We start from the raw sequence: 19323 nt of genomic DNA, 5'->3' as shown, positions 1-19323 counted from the left end.
TTTCTTTTTTTTTTTTTTTTGTTTTTCTTTAGCCAACTAGTATCCCAATCTGTTTATCAAATACCAGCTCCCATGGTCTGGGTTTGAAAATTACAGCTTGATTCTTATCTATTACATGAAGAAGACACTGAAAAAGAGTTCTTTCAAATTGTCAAGAAGTTCCACAGTTTTTAAAACTTATTTTTTTTATAAAGGCAGATCTGATTTATGGAGAGGAGAAATACAAAGATTTTCCATTGGCTGATTCTCTCCCCAAGTGGTTGTAATAGCTGGAGATGATCCAATCCAAAGCCAGGAACTTCTTTCAGATCTCCCATGCAGGTGCAGGGTTCCAAGGCTTTGGATCATCCCCTATTGCTTTTCCAGACAATAACAGAAACCTGGATTGAAAGTGAAGCAGCAAGGAAATGAATTGGTGCCCACATGGGATCCTGGCAAGTGTCAGGTGATGCTTTAGGTATTGAGCCATCTCACGGGGGCCCACAGTAAAGTTTCTAAACAGAAACTTCTCATACAGGTAAGACAGGTGGCATTCTTCTATAATACAAGCAGGAAAAGTTCATCACACAAACTCATTTAGTATTAGATTTTGGTACAAAGATGGAAAGAGATCTCCTATTGCATGGGCAGATGAGAATATATTGTCTTGCTATTATGTACTATTTTCTCTGCTTCATTCAATTGTGAATTAACATTAGAACATTGGTATAAGAGTTCTATATAGTAAAGTGATCAATATCCAACCCCCAAAATTCCCTTGGTAAGCAGTTTCATCGGGTTCAGGTTAGACAGCATTTTTATTTTTCCTAATACTCATTGCAGGATTGGAGTGTGACACCTATTTTAGCAAAATTCCTGACTGACCAGGTAAAATAGACCTGGTACAAGTAAATAATCAAATTATTGGAGCACAAATGAACTTTAGGAATCTGTAGCCAAATCAGTATGTGATGTGTCCCTAAACTCAGTTAAGAGTCATCTTGTTGATTGAAAATAAAGAGTGCTTATCTGACTATAAACCCCTGAACATTCATTAGGTCTAGAGTAGGATCCAAAATCTTTGATTGGTATCAAACTATTTCTTTGGCCAGCAGAGTTTGGAGAAAAAAAAAAAATCAACACAGTGGAACTAAGCAATGTAAAATCATTGCTTATATACTGTTGACTCCTTCCTATTTCATTCAACAACATATTTACCTTTTCATTTAATCATCTCTTCACAACTTTTGAACATTTCTCATGCACCAGGAATATTGTTAGACACTACCAAAGAGAAATGAGTAGGTCACAGTGCCTGTCCTCCAATGCTTACTATTTGATTGGGGATGAAGATACATCAGAGCTTTGACAGACCTTGGTACGTGAGGCACAAATATCAAAATTAGGTACTCTACATTTGTACATGATAATAAATGAATGCATTGATGCCATTTCTGCTAAGTTCACAAATACTCCATTATAGCATTAATTTACTCCCAAATCATACAGATGTTTAAATGCCAAATTCTTATGTTAATTATTATTGCATAAAAGTAAAAGCTTCATCCAATTATGTTGTCCAGGATCGGAGCCTGGTGAGGGGTCTCTATGAAATTGAGGCCTTTCCCTTGAAAGGTATTTATCATGAGAAGGTTGGTTATATACACTGAACATACTGGCTGCCTCCTTCTGCTTCTTGCCCCACCATGCTGTTCCTCCTTCACATACATTCTGTCATCGTCATTTATTGCCAGAATAATAGGGTTGCTTGATTTTGCGCTGTGGACTTCCAAAACTTGTAAACCAAAAATGAATCTGTTTTATTTATAAATGGCTTTGTCTAGATGCTTTGATTAAATAATTAAAATTGACTAACAGAATGACTCTATGTAATCATTTTTGGCCATTTGAAGGGTTGAAAGTTGCCTATTTTTACAACTTTGACATCACAGCAATCAATATATTCATTGCACAGATGATCTTTTATGAATCATCAAATCAGCATAGTAAAGCTCTCATTTAAACTGATCAGTTCTGTCTGTACATTCAATTGGTATCTCCTCTGATTATTCTAGAAAAATGTGAGTTTTCAAGTAAACACACAGCTTCTTTCCAGAGAAAAAATTCTACAGTCTTAGACACCATACTTTATCTTGATATGTCATACTCATACAATTTTCTCAATCCTAATTTTCACTATTTTAAATCAAACAGTTCAAACAGAATATTCACTGGAATTAAGAAATGAAAGAAACAAAGAGCAAATTCTTCAGAGAAGCTACTTTTAAACTTGTAAGATAGCTAATATCCTCAGGTGATACTGAAGACAAATCTATAAGCTGCAGAGAAAAGTAGTGGAAAAGACAGATTCTTCCACATTTGTCTCGTAAAATTGTGATTTATTTTTCTTCCTAAACCATCAGGGAAAATTTCTGCAAAACCTAATTTCACTTGACAGGGGATATCTGTCACTCTGTTACGTCCTCTGCATGTGCTTAAGCACCCTTTGTTGTAAGCCACTTGTTGTTTCCTAGTCATTGAAAAGGTGGGGGTTTTCAAAATATTCTCTAGTGGATAGTATGTTCTATGAGTTGGAAGTCATTAAAGTTGAAAGCATCAATGACAAAGATAAACAAAATTAAATACTCATGTTTCAGAGCAAATTAGTACAAGGGAGCTGAGACAAGAACATTGTTGTGCCTTTTGGAAATTCAAATTCTTGACTAATTTAAGACATGAGTTGATCTATAGGAAAAAAAAGGTGCATTTTGACAGAAATAATAAAACAGAGACTGCTTTAACTTCTATTTACTTACGGTAAGTGTTGATTTTCTTATGGAATGTCAGTATTTAGTTAAGTGATATCTTCCTGGTGCAGAACATGATCAAGGAGTATGTGTCGCACCAATCATCTGATTGGTGAAGATGCTACAGATGTTACATTCCACTTTCTCTAAATCATGCTGTCTGTAGAATGTGAGTGGCAGTAGCTGGTGTTGTGGTTTATGTGCTAAAGTGCTGGCTATAGCCCCAGCATCCCCTGTCACCAGTTACAGTCTCAGCTGCTCCATTTCCAAAACACGACTCTGCTAGTATTCTTAGCAAAGAAGCCAACAATGACCCTAATACTTGGGCTTGTATCACCCACATGAGAAACTTGGATGGAATTTTCACCTTGCATATGTATATCACAGTTTTAAATCCACTTGTCTGTCTACGTTCCTTAGCTGGTGTTAGAGCTATATTTGAGGGCAGAGAGACAGAGGGAGCGACAGGTAGACACAGATAGAGACAAAAAGCAGGTGTGGGAATTCTCACTCATTCACTTACTCTAAATGTCTGCAGTAACAGGGCCTAGGCTGTGAAGTAAGGGAGGAGCTATTATAGTTCTGTTACTTGAGCTATCACCAGTGCCTCCCAGGGTATACATTAGCAAGAAGCTGGAACCAGAAGCCAGAAGCAAGAATCAAATCTAGAGACATATATTCAGCCTGCAGACATCTAGGGTAAACTCAAACACTGAATCTAAATTGTTTCCACATCTTGGTTATTGTGAATATTCTAACAGTGAACATTAAAAAGGTGACATTGTCCTTTTTTAAAGATTTGTTTATGTCTTGAAAAGGCAGTTGTACAGAGAAGAGGAGAGCCAGAGAGGAAGATCCTGCATCCACTGACACATTGCCCAAGCAGTCACAAATTCCATCCCAAGCCAGGAGATTCTTCTGGGTCTCTCATGTGGATTCAGCGTTCCAAGGCTTTGGGCTGTCCTTCACTGCTTTCCTAGGCCACAAGCAGAGAGCTGGAAGGGAAGCTGGGTTGCTGGACACTAGCTAAAACCCAGAGGGATCCCTGTATGTGCAAGGTGAGGACTTTAACCATTAGGCTACTATGTCAGATCCAGGTGATACTATCTTGATTTCTATTATTTTTGAGTAAACACCAAAAAATAGGGTTGCTAGATAATAAGCTAATTCTATTTTTCATTTTCTTGAGAATTCCCCTCCACTGCTTTTCACAGAAATGGCAGCATTTTGTAAACAGTATATAAAAGTCCCTATTTTGCCTCATCCTCAGCAGCTTTAAAACTAGTAATAGTAACACCTATCTTAACTGCTGGAAAGTGGTAGTGTTGTGATCTAATTTTCATTTTCCTGCTGGAAAGTGACATTCAGCATTTTTATTATGCCTGCTTCCTATTTTTTTTGAAGGATTTATTTTTATTAGTAAGACAAATTTACAGAAAGAAGGAGAGACAAAGAGAAAGATCTTCATTCTGCTGGTTCACTCCCCAGACAGCCACAACAGACAGAGCTGAGCCAATCTGAAGCCAGGAGCTTCTTCCAGGTTTCCCACATGGGTGCAGAATCCCACAGCTTTGGGCAATTCTCCACTGCTTTCCCTGGCTGCAATCAGGCAGCTGATGGGAACTGGAGCAACCGGGACAAAACCAGTGCCCATATGGAATGCCAGTGCTGTAAGGAGAGGAGCAGCCATTCGAGGCGTCACACCAGACCTACCTGTTTCTAAGTAACTGTTAGAGTAATATCTTTTCAAACTTTTAGCCAATTTTAAGTGGATTATTCTTTTATTTTGAAGTTCCTTGTTTATTTTAGCAATGAGCTTATAACTGAAATACAAATTTTACAATTATTTCTCTAGTCCATTGACTGCCCTTTCATTCTTTTGTCTCAGTTGCTATATAGAGACTCTGTAGATTCATATAGTCCCACTGGTTCATTTATGTTGCCTGTGATTTTGTTGTTATAATCGTGAATAATTTTCCAGGAACAAAGCACGAAGCTTTATCACTGTGTTTTCTTACAACAATTGTATATATGGAAAGCACATTCATGCCATTATGCCTATTTAATTTTCCAGTGGTGAAAAACTAAAAGCTTTTCCTTTAAGATCAGGAACAAGCCAAAAATGCCCACTCTTGTAATTCCTGTTTAGCATCATATTAGAAGATCTAACCAGAGCAGTTTGGCAGGAAAAATAAATGAATGGTATGTAAATTATCTGCAAAATAACGAGGAGAGAAATATTTAAAAGTTGGAAATATATTTTTTAAAAATCACTCACTATTTAAATGCTGAAAAACTTTTAAAATGTCCATACTACCCAAAGAAATCACAGATTTAATATAATTCCTTATCAGTGTTTCAGTGATGCTTTCATAGGAATGAAAAATGCCCTAAATTCATGTGAAATCACTATAGATCCAAATAGCCAAAACTAACTTGAAAGAACAAAACTGAAGGTGTTGCATGACTGGGGATGAACAATCTTTCTAACAAATGCTGCTGCATTATCTCTAAGCAAAAGATTGATACTATACACAAAAAATTAATTCAAACAGTAATAAGGGATTCAAATGTAAGAGCTGGATTTTTTAATTGGTTTGCTGAACATACCCTGATATCAAGTCTCTGAAGCTATTCTGAAATTACCTACCCCATCTATTACATATGTCTAGGAACAAATCTCATATATTTACCTTCCAAATTCAACAATGTATGTTGACAAACTCTAATACAGTGAAGAGTGGGACACATCTAATACCACCTCCCTTTTCTCTTCTATGCTCACCCCCTGTCCTCATGGACTAGACACCTCTCTCCAGGGTGCAGGAGGCCCTCCACCTCCCAGATACCCAAGGTGTATTGGATATGCCAAGAGACTTGCCACGTTTCTTCCGAAATTAATTCCCTAACTTTTTTTCTAACATTATTTCTAGAGAAACTCAGAGGCAACATCTGGATCTGTGCGGGATGAACACAGTTCAGGCTGAATCCCTGTCATACGTGAACTTCTTTCTTCTTTTTAGCCAAAAGTAAATTTCCTGAAAATAGGTCCCATGGAGGTGTAACAATGAGGAAATAGACTTAAATCAAGCTTCCTCCAGGGATTATCTATAGTTCAGAAAACTCTGTCATTTTGGTACCATATTTTTCATTCTCAGATTAAGCCATTTATTACATTGAGTTAATTTATTTCGTTCAATGGCAAGTAACATTATATTTAGTGTCTGAGGAATAGAACACTTAATTTTATAGGTAAGAGTTAATGTAAGTTGATTTTAAAAATATTGATTTTCATATTGATACAACAAGTTTATAAATGGATAAACTATCAGTGAAAAGGTGATTTTTTAAAGATTTATTTATTATTATCGGAAAGGCAGGTTTACAGAAAGAATGAGAGACAGGACAGAGAGATATCTTCCATGTACTGGTTCACACCATAAGTGAGCTGATCCAAAGTCAGGAACCAGGAGCCTCTTCCTGGTTTCCCACATGGGAACAGCTTCCCAATACTTTGAGTCATCCTACAATGCTTTCCCAGACCATAAGCAAGGAGGTGGATCAAAAGTGAAGCGGCTGGGACAAAAGCCAGGGACCATATGTAATGCTGGTACTTGGAGGTGGAGGATTAGCCATTTGTGCCAATTTGTCAGCCCTAAAAGATGGTTTTGTAAGTACAATGGTTCTAATAACATTGAAAATTTGAGGTACTGCTTTTTACTATTATCCTCAGCTGAAATAACATTTATTTTATATCCCAGTAGAAGTTATTTCTACTCCTATATTGTGCTACACTATTTATAGCATGCAATTACTATGTCAAAATTTCTTTTGAGGTTAGTTGCCCACTGTTAATAATGAAAATAGGTATCAGTAGAGAAAACCCAGAATATAATATGTAACGCTTTCATGATAAGACATGGAATTAAGAATATAATTTTTAAATTTTTCATCATTTTAGTATATACTTTAGTTGACATTATTAAATTGACCTAGTTTTATTACATATTCAGTTAGATAATTGTGTATATTAGCTGATTAAATGTTGTGAGACAGGTTCACTTTTTGAGACTATTGCAGTCAAAACTACAATAAATTTTCATGTATTATAGTGGCTCAGTTACCCATTAATTGTAAATTAATGCTAAGAAAATATGTCTCTAGTAGGTTAGGAATCATAGCTTAAAGAATGGACTCTTGAGTTATAGCTGGTGAGTTTATTACACTAATTACTAAGTGTAAGATTTTAGATTATTTCTGCAACTTTTAAATGGGATAAGAAAGGCATCTTTAAAAAAGTGTTACAAAACTTAATTGTGTAAATTAAGCTGATCTTATATAATGAGGAGGAGGAAATCTACCGTCCGCAGTGAGAAATTTAAATTAAAACACAGATACTTGTAAGTAAGGAGAGGACCAGTGTGTGAAGGAAACTTCTTAAACTTGGTGTCTTGGGAGACTATTACGTGGTGACACACATTTTAATGCTATATATAGCATCTAAGAATCTTCGTATTTTCTTGTGTCTTAACACCTTTGTTATGTAAGATGAAGGTACTGTGAATCCAGTTCAAGGTAGCCCTTCATTTTCTCTACCTAAGATAATTCCCATTTTCTCTCAGCCTCATCTACTTTCATTTTAACAATGTTTTATTTCAGAATATTTTGTTATAATTTTAAATGTGTTATATCACCTCAGTGATTGTAATGAAGGGTTCATCTTTTATAAGAGTTGGATAAGCACGAGAGCTTAAATTAAAAATTCATACTTAGCAGCCAGTGTTGAGGTGAAGCAGGTTAAAACTGTCACTCGTACCATCAGTATCCCGTAGAACTCCATTTCAAGACTCAGATGCTTCAGTTCCAAGCCAGCTCCCTGGTTTTGCATCTGGAAAAGCACTAGGTTGCCCAAGCACATGAGCTCCTGCTTCTAGATGGAGTTTTTTTTTTTTTTAAAGATTTATTTTTATTATTTTTTTATTGGAAAGGCAGATATACAGAGAGAAGAGACAGAGAGGAAGATCTTCCGTCCGATGATTCACTCCCCAAGTGAGTGCAATGGTCGGTGCTGTACCGATCCAGAGCCAGGAGTCAAAATCTTCCTCCAGGTCTCCCACGCGGGTGCAGGGTCCCAAGGTTTTGGGCTGTTCTCGACTGCTTTCCCAGGCCGCAAGCAGGGAGCTGGATGGGAAATGGAGTTGCTGGGATTAGAAGCGGTGCCCATATGGGATCCTGGCACATTCAAGGCAAGAACTTTAGCCACTAGGCCACTGTGCCGGGCCCTTCCATGAAGATTTTGATCCATTTCTTAACACAGCAGTGTGTGTCTGAATGATATTTTACTATAAATCACAGACTTATGAGTGAAAAAAAATGGACTGTCATTGAATATAACTGCATTAACAAAATGGAGAAGAGATCACTTACCAGCCAGGAGGCAAAGAACACATTACAGTACTTAATAGAACAAATGCAAATCTTAATGCCATTAAAGCATCTACTTATAGTTGACTTGTCTTCAACAGGGGTTATAATGGAGTCAACACACATGGGCAAAGGAAGACAACTTCAGTAAGAAGAGGAACTGTCATGACATTCAACAGGAGAGAGGAAAGTAGATTCCTGAAATATACTTATTTGCAGTTTAAGTGATTAGTTAACCTAAAGAGGTGGAATATCTGTTCATTAAAACCAGAGATACTCATGAGGTTCACAAAATTGGTTCATGGGAGAGGAATTTCAAAAATCTCATGATAATTACACAGTGATAACAACTTCAGTCCAGAAGAACAAAACACTAAGACTCCTTTGGTAATTGTATTTTAACCTAGAGAATATGTGACATGAAGTACTATTGATTGTGAGGGCTATTCTTCATGTTCAATGATATATGGATGAAGAAAAAAATCTCCAGGCACTAACACATAGTTGTAATGAAGGCACTGATGTAAGCTGATCACACTATAAGGACATGAGTTGAGTTGTAATTTGCTGTAAGTAAATTTACTCTGGTACTGACATCAAAAATACAGTTCTATCAATGTCACCTTTATGTCAGCAAACAGCTTAAATGCTTCTAATATCCAACGTAATGACATTTTGTATGGTCTAGATCACATTTGAGATAGTATATTTGATACAGTTGTAAACCTTCAAAGAATCTGCCTGCATAAGAGAATAGCTTTCTTTCTAGTCTTAAACACATTACGTTGCCAGCGTAAATCATTTGTCAGTCTATGGGAAATATAACAGTGTTTCAATCTGAAAAAAGGGAAGAAATAAAGTACAGATAATCCTTTCGGCCATTTTCTTGGCACCATCATGCATTGGAGACTGACAGGTCCTTCATTTGAGTGACAGGTGTCCTTTGAAATGCCTGTGAATCAGTATCTGTACAGACTGTTGAAATGCATATTTCTATCCTTATCATAAAGGAATGGATGGGCAAGATAGGTGCTGTTAACATTGCAAATAGCTCCAGAATTATTCATTGTCAGCTGCAGGCAAAGAATAGGGGGAAAGTTTTATTATTCACCATGCACAATAGCAGGATGCTTAATGATTCTCAGTTACCTTGGCAGAATTGTCTGTCGACTTCAGGCACTAGCAGTGGGTGACACAGGTCTGGCCAAGTGTTAGAGCAAGATCATACATTCTAGTCCCATTTTAATTTCTAATACATTAATCTTTCCCTCCCAGATGCACAATGAATATTCCATAGACTCTTGTTTGTCAGAAGCTGTCTGGCTTTCATCTATTCAGGTGGTTTCATTGACTGTGAAAGCGTGCTTCAAAGGCCTGATCACTCAATGACAACTGTCTCACAATAGCACTGAGTAATGCTTCCCTTTCTTCTTTTCAGGCATCTGATAGACAACTTTGACACCTGATCTCTGGGGACCTTATGGAGTCACTCAGAGTTCTTAAGAGACTTCCCTTACTTTATCATTCCAGAAAGAATTGTCACAGGTGAATGTATCGCACTTTCTCAGGAGCTGAACCTGACCCTTGAATCCATCTCATTTGCACTGCAGGTTTCACAATGAATTAAAATGGATTAAGTTGGCTTAATGCTGTTTTACAAGCAAGCGGAAAGCACTGTACCATTCATTTTTAATTTTAATCCTTTGTCTAAGCCTGCTAATTACTATTGTTTTAAGTTCATTATCCTGGCATGCACATTGTTACTAGTTGGACGCAAATGCTTGTAAGCAGTGTCCTTACTCCTGCAGGTACTGACCCTTCAATTGTCGAATCAGTCCATGTCACTGCTGAACAGGCGACTCTAACAATTCCGTTTAAATTTTTATTCTTCTCTCGCCTCTAATTAATTAAGCAATAACCTCTCTGAAGCATCTTATGCACAGGCTTAATTTCAAAAGCATTAAAAGGAGGAGAAAGAAATTGGGTATGTGATTCCTCAAGTTTGGGTCAGAGAAATTCTATCATGGATGCTTATTTTGCCTGTAAACCTATAAAATATAACTACAGAAAGTCATCCCAGATGCATATCAAATCTTATAACAACTTCTTTTTGAATCTCCATTACAATGGGGATGTTACAATTCAACAATTGAGAGCAAAGCAAAAGGAAGAGAAGATATTGATGAGAAATTATATTAATGAAAGAATTGGTCACTTACTTCTGGTACTGATGAAAGTATCTAATATGATTTCCTGTTTCAGTGAAAGAATTATCTCCACTATGTCCTCATGGATTTCTACAAGACACCTAAACAATTTTTTTAATGGAACTTTATAGCCTCACCGTTAAAATGTTGTGATCATTAGAAAGTTCACTTTATTTATTAAGAATTGTGATCTACCTTTCATCTCTTCATTCTAATATACACAATGACTAGTATTTGTTATGCAAGTAAACTTCATTCATTTGCACCATGCTGTTTCTGAAAGTAGCATAATCTTCAGATCCTTGATCATCTCAGTGAGTTTCTCCCATAAATGTTCCTCATTGCTCTTCTCCAAGGTACAAGTTGTTGTCAGAGATAAGAAATATTTGGGAAATAAGTCTCTTCTCCATGAAGATCATCACATTCAAAAATTCTCGTCACCACCTGTTGTATCAATTATGATTCATTTCTGTTGCTCTACTTCCTAATCAGTGAAAGAAGTTATCCCTTATTCCAAGGACCCTTGATTCTTTCTTCTTGCCTTTGCAATAATCTTACACATGTACTCATCCTTTCTCCTTATTAGCAAGTTCAACCAATAAGATTTGTTTAACAAAATGTTATCTTATTTCTGTGTTGTTTATAACTTTTTCTCTATCTACTGCTCTCATTTTCTGCTTATTTTCCATAGAAAATTATTATAGAATTGTTATCACTTAGTGCTCCTACTTCTTCTGCTTCTGTTAGATCCCACACTCATACATTAAGGTATTTTTAAAGGTCTTTTTTTTTTTTCTTTGAAAGGGAGGGAAGGACAGAGAAAAGGAAAGAGAGAGGTCTATGTGGTTGCCCCCAACTGACAACAGACAGGACTGGGGAAGGCTGAAGCCAGGAGCCTGGAACTCTAACTGGGGGACTTGAAGCAGTACTATGATATGGAATGTCATGGTCAAGTTGAGGCTTAAGCATTGCACCACAGTTATAGCTCCATCGATAAAGATTTTTGTCATACTGCTTCCTACAAATGAGTTTGCCATCGACTTTCACACCGTCACATAGAGATAATCAATTTCTTCTGTTTTTTTTAGGTTGTTGATTCAGTATCTTGGTACCTTTAACACAGTTGGCTATCTTTCATTCTTGAGGCACTTTCTTTCCCAAGCTTTATTACATCATGCCATCCTGATTTACATCAAACATGACTTTCTTCCTAGTATTTCTTGTTGGTCTTCATTCTGATTTCCATATGCTGAAATTCCTGGTTCTTGGCCTTTGACCTCCTTCATTATCTACATTCACATCTTAAGTGATCCTATCTCATGCCATGCCTTTCAGCAACGTGTACCTGTCAGCATCTCCCTAAGCCGTATCTCCAATGCTGAGCTCTCTGGACAGCTTTAGACTCACATACCTACTTTTCAACACAGTATTTTCATTTAGTTTAGAAATAAGACACAATCATCTAAATATTTTAGATAATGAATTTATCAGAGATAGATTATGTAACAATTTTGCATAAAGATGAGAAGTATAAGGCTATCCCAGACAAAACTTTAAAAATTGGCAAATTTCAAATGCAAATGACACAGGATTCTTCAAAAATAGATTTTTAGTCAAAACCACAAAATTAACTTTATTTCCTTTACCTTAAATTCCCCTCTCTGCACAAAAATATGTTAGCTGATAATATTATCAGCTATTAAACTCTTCAAAGGACAGTTGTCTCTTCTGCCATACAAAATCCGTCAACAGTGCTGTCCATTATGTTGTCACATTGTTAACAATCTGATGTTTTCTCAGCAACATCATTGCTACAGCCCAATCCAGGACGCTACAGTTTAGAGCCTGAACTACTGCAATCCTCCACTACATGTATCTCTGGTTCTAATCAGTAGCCTCTTTTAATATTTCTCAAAATAACACCTAGAGATGTCTCCTAAGTAATGATCCTATTCTTAAAACACAACGGTTTCCTTTACTCATAATGTTTAGGGCGTTCTCCACAATCAGGTTCCTGAAATATTTTCCTTGTGCCATGCTCTCAGTTCACTGTATTAAACATATGAGCTTAATTTAGCCTCACATACCTTAAACTTTCTGCTATCTCAATTATATCATTCTGTTGTACAAAGTTTGGTTCAGATGTCTTCTCCCCACAGAAGACTACTCTAACCTGCCCTCATCTTCAATTATTCTGTAGTCTACATATCGCTTTTATTTGTGTTAATTTGCTACCCTCTGAAAACATTCTATTATTTACTTATTTACTTCCAAACCCTGCCTGGTTCACTGTCATATCTGCAGAGTCTACAATGGTCTGGCAAACCAAGTAAATTCCCAAATGTTTGAAGAATAATTCAATTTACCTAAAACAGATCACATCATTGATATAACTCACACAGGTAAGCATATTTTTGTGTACACATTTATTATTGCAGTGGCTGGGATTGTGGCACAGAGACTGCAGCTTCCACACGCAAAGTCAACAGCCTATATCATAGCATCAGTTGTAATTCCTGCTACTCAATTTTATGATTGAGCCTTCTGCAAATGCCCCTGGAAAAGCAGCAGCAGAAGAACTAGATATTTGGGTGCCTGTCATATTCACAGGAGATGTGGCCCTGACTCCTGACTCTCACCTGGTCCAGTCCAAGCACCGAGGCCATTTGGAGAGTGAAACAGCAGATGGAAGATCTGTTTCTATCTCTGTGACTGCCTTACAAATAAATAAAAAAGATTTTTAAAAACATTTATAAAACGAAGCTTGTCATTCGAGTCAATTTTAAAAATTCCCCCTCGTATCTAGATTACATCTGGATTATAGAAATTATTAGTGAGCAAAATACTTAGATTACTTATAATTTGCAGTAGACACATTTTTGCTGAACTAAATGAAATGGGAGGGAGCATTTATAGTATATGAAAAGGTCTTCAGTTTGTGCTACAACATGACCAAAATTATAGATATGTCTGAGTCTTGATAATTCACAAAAACTTGAAAGTATACATCTAAAAATAATTTTTTATTTAACTAACAAGGCATATTCTGATGAATTCTTAGATGTCATATGAATTCTAAAAGAGCTAAATTCATGGCCAAATAATAGTTCAGGGAAAGAAAACACTTGAGTTTTAGTAAGGTATTGAAATGAGTAGTTAAGGAAAATGACTGATAAATGAGCAGAAAAGGAAAGAAGGGATCTAGATGAAAAGAGAATGAATTCTAAGGGGGCAAAATATCTTTTACTTAGGTACAGAGATACTTAAATTATATGGACACTTGGTTACATCATAGGAAAAACTAAGATCATTGAAAGTCAAGGCACATTACCTGAAAGTTACCTTAAGGATAACTACTTGAAAGGAATAGTGAGACATAGTTGGAAGTGGGCAGCAAGAAAACAAGGAAATCACTCCAGTCAACTGCCAGCACATTGAGAACTTTCTCTAGGCCAGGCTCAGTTACAAAGCCATTCTGAAGGTCCATGTTCAATCCAGTAACAGTCCTTAATCCTGGGACTCTGCTTAACATTCATTTTAAATTTGAGGAAATAGCAGGTTAGAAAGGTTAAATGTTTAGTGAATGAGCCGAGACCTGAATCCAAATCTTTCCGATTCTTGGTTCTGTTTTATTATACATTCTTCATACTTGCTCTCAGCCCAAATTCAAGCTGCTGAAGATTCCCTGAAAATTCTGAAGGTTTTCCCAGGTCCCTTTTAGGAATTCACTGTTGATTCCTTGTATGTGCTTGTGCGTGTGTGTACATACAAGCACGCGGCACACACCAGTATTCTATTTGTAATAACACGTTGAATTTACAGGGCCTGAGGTTTCCTTGGCAGGCAGCCGTCTATTCTCACCTTCTCAAGCTTGTGGCTACAACAGTTGGCATTCCATTTTCCTGCCTACTCTTTTTCAACACTCCTTCCATCTGATTAGTTATTTAAAATCTTCCTGCAGCATTTGTTGATCTTCACCTGTTTGTTGTTTTGCCTGTGTTTAGAGGTTAAAATGCTGTGTTGGTGCAAACTAAATAAAGCCTAACAAGTGATGAATCCACACATCCATTTGAACTAAGCAGATGGCGAAAAAGCATAGTTTGAAAGTTGAATAGCTTAATGGTGTGCCTGCCTAAAATAAGCAGAGAATTTCAAAGGATTTAATCTATAAACTAAGGGATTCAACATAAAAAAGTTAAGGCCCAATTATACTAATTGGTTAATGATAGTTCCAATAAAAAAATAACCTTCAGTTTTCTAACAGCAAACACAGTGTCTAATTGCTTCCTATCAAGTCACTGAATACATTTGGCTATCATTGTTAGCTGAAGCCTTATTTTTTTTTAGATAATGTACAACAAAGTGTTCGGAAGGCAACTGCTTGTGATGTCAGAATGCATAATGGATGAACCAGGCCACCTGGATCATCCGGAATTTGCGAATCCACAATCTGCATCAAGAACTGCAGGGACTCAGGTTGAGGCTAGTCACTGAAAATCATTCAAGTGATTATTAGGTGCTCAATACAATTTACTAGAATAGGATGCTGGACTCTCTGCCATTGTCCATGCCCTGAATGATGGCGTTATGACTGTTAATAAAGAACTATACGATTGGACACGGCACCACAGCTTAGCAGCTAAAGTGCTCACCTTGAACACACTGGGACCCCATATGGGCACTGGTTCTAATCCCAACAGCCCCAAGTCCCATCCAGCTCCCTGCTTGTGACCTGGAAAGCAGCTGAGGACGACCCAACACTTTGGGACCCTGCACCCGCGTGGGAGACCCGGAGGCTCCAGTTCCTGGATTCAGATTGGCTCAGCTCTGGCCATTGTGGTCACCTGAGGAGGAAATCATTGGATGCGAGATCTTCCTCTCTGTACACCTGACTTTGCAATACAAATAAATAAATCTTTAGAAAAAAAGAACTATATTATTGTAATAATACAGGGGAAATCAGTGAGGGATTGGGGTTTGGGGGAGGGTGTCAGGGAAATCCCAGAGCCTATGGAACTATATCATAAAATAATAGTAATAAACTAATAAACGGACAAAAAGAATTGCTCATTCCCTTGAGTTAAAAGAAACCAAGGATGACCAGACTAGTTTTACTGGATAAAGACAGATTTTTTTTTAATGTAATCATTTGCTTGTTTTGGCATTAACTGATATCCTCTAAGAACACCATTTCTCTTTTACTAACTCCTTACAATATATAACCTCCTTTCTCTCTCCACAGCATACCAAAATGTGTCTCTAAAACTAACCTGTGGCCCCATTTCTGCACTGTCCGGAGAGCTCCTCTTTGTTGGCACATGCATGTTGCCTCTGGGAAAGAGGGTCAGTAATTTACTAATTCCTAGTTTTTATTACCATCATTGTTCCTAGTAAAAATTAATTCTTCTCAAAGTTGTGTATTTCTGTATTGCTTATTTCCTACAGCCCTTGATGGTGCTGATTAACAGTAAGCTTTAAGAAAAAAAAAGGATTTACTTATTTTTATTGCAAAGCTAGATACACAGAGAGGAGAAGAGACAGAAAGGAAGATCTTCTGTCCAATGATTCACTTCCCAAGTGAGCGCATCGGCTGGTGCTGTGCCGATCCGAAGTCTGGAGCCTGGAGCTTCATCCAAGTCTCCCACACAGGTGCAGGGTCCCAAGGCTTTGGGCTGTCCTCGACTGCTTTCCCAAGCCACAAGCAGGGAACTGGATGGGAAGTGGAGCGGCCGGTGTTAGAGTAGGCGCCTATATGGGATCCCAGTGCATATGAGGTGAGGAATTTTTAGCCGTTAGGCTACTGCGCTGGGCCCAACAGTAAGCTTTTAAGATCTTTCTTTGACTATAGGGGACTCTCAAAATAAGAGATTAAAGGCTGTCATTGTGGTGTAATGCATTAAACTGCTGCCTGCTGTTCTGGCATCCCGTAGGGGCAGATGTAAGTCTTAGCTGCTCTACTTTCATTCCAGCTTCCTGTTAATGCACCTTGGGATGCCATCAAAGATGACCCATCTTTTGGGCCCCTGCACACGTATTCGAGTCCTGGATGAAGGTTCTGGATCCTGGCTTTGTCTCACCTCGCCTCACTAGTTTGTGGTCATTTGTGTAGTTCCACTTTGGCAACTCAGATTCTTGGCAATCACTCTCTTCCTGGGAAATTCTATGGAATAACTGGTGCCACTCTAATTTCTGCAATGTATTTGTCTGGGAGTAGTAGTAAAGTAACAAACCAACTTTATTTATGAAAAGCTGTGACTTTTTTATTTCCTGTATGTTTCCATTCACCCTTTGGCACATTACTGGCTAATTTCTGCTCCTTCTACTCAAATGAAATGCTTCTCCCTGAAGTTACCAATGCTAAAAATATCTTGGGCCTTTTGTACTTGAACAGCTGTCTGGACAGATAACAAACCTTTCTTTATATCTTAACATATACAAGGTCCCCTTTCCCATGCCTCATTCTTATTTCCTGTGCTGCTTCATTTCTTGCTCCTTAATATCCTTACTTTATCCAATTTCTCTTTAAATATTAATGTTCCAAATAGTGTACCCTTGAAATTAATTTTTTCCACATCCTTTTTGTGATTTTGATTGAAACAATTTACTTGAATGTGTACACTAGTTTTAAATTATAAGTGTTTCCACATCTAACTTCTATCTTAAAGACACAGCTACTCAAATGTCTAGTGAATGTGTATACTATATGTTCCAGAAACATCTAAAACTCAGCTTGTAAAAGAGCAGTTTTTGAGTCCGGCACAATAGCCTAGTGGGTAAATCCCCACCTTGTATGAGCCAGGATCACATATGAGCACCAATTGGTGTCCCGGCTGCTCCGCTTCCTATCCAGATTCCTGTCTGTGACGTAAGAAAGTGGTAGAGGATGGCCCAAAGCTTCGGGACCCTGCATTCACATAGGAGACCTAGAAGAAGTTCCTGGCTCCTGGCTTTGGATCAGCTTAGCTCCGGCTGTTGGCCACTTGGGAAGTGAAACAACAGATGAAGATCTTTCTCTCTGAATCTCTTTCTCTCTGCAAATCTGACTTTCCAATAAAAATGAGTAATTTTTTAAAAAATGTATAAAAAGGGGCCCGGCGCGGTGGCGCAAGGGTTAAAGGTCCTCGCCTTGCACCCCCGGGATCCCATATGGGCTGCCGGTTCTAATCCCGGCAGCCCCGCTTCCCTTTCAGCTCCCTGCTTGTGGCCCGGGAAAGCAGTCGAGGACGGCCCAAAGCTTTGGGAACCTGCACCCGCGTGGGAGACCCAGAAGAGGCTCCTGGCTTCGGATCGGCATAGTATCGGCCCGTTGCGCTCACTTGGGGAGTGAATCATCGGACGGAAGATCTTCCTCTCTGTCTCTCCTCTCTGTATATCCGCCTTTCCAATAAAAAATAATAAAAATAAATCTTTAAAAAAATTTAAAAAAATGTATAAAAAATAAATTAAAAACATAGCAGTTTTGTTTGTCTACATGTTCCTACTACAAATCTTAAACCTCTCTCTGCCTGTTTCTCTGCCGTTATCTATAACAGGCTATCACACTAATTATTTGTTGAAAATATAGCTCAAAAAATAGCTTACTAATTAATATAGATACTACTTCCTGAAAAGTATTCTAATAATATCTTCAAAACTCTCCTTCCATTTTTGCAATCAGCGGAGCCTGCTCGTGAGCAGTTTAAGGAAGGACATTTAAAACTTTGGATCTGCTATATTCTAGTCTACAATTTCCTAGGAAAGTTGTAATAAAAGTACAGAATTTTAGTGCATTTGATTTTAGGATGGTGTGTGCCAATGCAGGGTGCACACAACCATTTTTGCACAGAGATGTTGACACACATCTGCTCAAATACGCTAACGATTCCATCCCAACTGACTGAGTTGGCAAGGATAAGCTCACTCCTCTTCATGAATGTAGAACTAGAGAGGGGGCTCTGAAAAGGGGATAGGCATTTTACAATTTGTCAAGATATGTATTCCAGCACTGGTTTTTAAAAAATAAGTACTGCATCCAACTTGAGCTAATAAGCTAATGACTGCTTATCTGTTACTATTAAGCCTGAAAGAAGCTCTTAACTAAATGAGCCAATTATTTTATTGCGATAATTTTTTATTCCTTCCTGTTAAATCATGCATTTGGTGTTACATTGAAATTTGTTTGCTTATTAAAAAAATATCCAGTATGCATGAGCTTATGAAAGGAAACCTCACTCAGAGTTTTTAAAAGCAAATGAAAACCTTCAAATCTAACCGATGCCATATGGTACACTCACAAACACTTGTAAAAGGGAAGTTAAACCTTGAATATATTAATGATTTTTTTACCAAAAGGAAAAAAAAAAGTCTTTCCATCCATGCATCCGAAAAGACTTCTGAATTGGGCATATACAGAACGCTTTTTCCATACAAAACCTGAATTCAGTCCCATACATTTTATATTAGTTTGATTATTATAATGAGTATACTTACAAGCAGTGCTCCATTTTCCACAGAACTATGTATCAGCATTGTATGCTAACACTGCTTTGGAGACGTAACAATATCAGTAGCTGATTTTTTTCCTTTTTTTAATTGTTATATCTTAAATATCCATTGACAAACACTTTCTTACTTTTCCTGCGTCAATAACCACAGATGATTTGTTGAGTTGGGATTGTCTTTTCCCATTAGAGCTAGAGAAACTGCGTCTGGCAGTGTTGTTTCCTTGCCCTGCCGCTGCAGGCTGGGAGGGTTGTGATGCCTACACAGAGGGTGAAACCTTCTGGAAGCTACACACCAACAGCTGCCTAACACTTGATTTTACTTTGAGCTGTGGGTGCTGAAACTATGGTATTTTTTTTCCATTTTCATTAGGAAATTCATGATCATTGCTGATGACCCATGTAAGAATCTGTATTTTCAAAGGC

The sequence above is a fragment of the Ochotona curzoniae genome, unplaced genomic scaffold (assembly GCF_017591425.1).
Source record: "Ochotona curzoniae isolate NIBS_2020 unplaced genomic scaffold, NIBS_Ocur_1.0 contig_2210, whole genome shotgun sequence".
NCBI classification, from domain to species: domain Eukaryota; kingdom Metazoa; phylum Chordata; class Mammalia; order Lagomorpha; family Ochotonidae; genus Ochotona; species Ochotona curzoniae.
This window is presented reverse-complemented; position numbering follows the sequence as displayed.